This window comes from Phaethon lepturus, unplaced genomic scaffold, assembly GCF_000687285.1.
Source record: "Phaethon lepturus isolate BGI_N335 unplaced genomic scaffold, ASM68728v1 scaffold20031, whole genome shotgun sequence".
NCBI lineage: Eukaryota > Metazoa > Chordata > Aves > Phaethontiformes > Phaethontidae > Phaethon > Phaethon lepturus.
In genome coordinates, this window is record NW_010520039.1 from 16,112 (window position 1) to 16,916 (window position 805).

General features: G+C 40.6%; 1 protein-coding gene across 1 annotated transcript in view; it reads left to right on the plus strand.

Moving 5' to 3' along the window:
* MAN1B1 (mannosidase, alpha, class 1B, member 1) overlaps window positions 1-805 on the plus strand; it is a gene marked incomplete at its 5' end in the record, with an annotated part of 16,464 nt that overhangs the window by 13,585 nt on the left and 2,074 nt on the right. The gene's annotated exons all lie outside the window — the stretch shown is intronic.

The window sequence follows — 805 nt, forward strand, 5'->3', positions numbered from 1 at the left end:
TTCTTCACACAGTCATCTTCAGGTGCCTTTCTTCCATACATACACTAAGAGCCAAAGGTGTTTTGTTCAAGGTGCGTGGTATCTCTGGCATTCAGCTGGCTGTAAACAAGAGAGTAAGTCTAAGAGAGCTAGTGGTGGGAATGGGAGCCAGCTGTATCCCAGGCTTTCTAGAAAAATGGTACTCTTGCATCTTTGGTGCTCTATAGATGTGAGGGGTAATAGCTTTTTATTATCTCAAATAACAAAGTTGCAAGAAAGGGGCAAGCTTTCAGGCAGAAATATGCTTGGAAGCTCATCAGTGTTTTCCAGTTTTATCAGTGGATCTAGTGATCTCTGCAGATGTTGTCTCTTACAATAATGCTAAAGCGATTATTTCAGAATTGTGAAAATCTCCTTCAGCTTTGTTTTCTGTGTTTTTCTGTGGTCGACTCCAATCTTTGTTCCAGTTCAAATTTAAAATTAAATTCAAGTGATCAGTTTGTCCCTTATGTTGTTCCTTTAGTTGTCTCTATTAATAAACCTTGAGATGATTCTGCCCACACCCCTTCACAAGTTGGTATGAAATGTATACTTCTGGTAAACTACACAAGGCACTCTCTTCCCCCTTGCCCAGACCTGGCACTTATTTCAGAAACTTGACATTAAAACACAGTCTTGTACATTTTCCAAATTAATGATTTCTCTGTAATAGTGCTGCCTGCCTCATGCTACATTCCATCAGACTGTTAAAAATTTACCCTCAAGTTCTTGGCACCTGAAATGTGTGTTGAAGAAGAGAAGGAAGAAGGCACCCCCCCCCCACCCC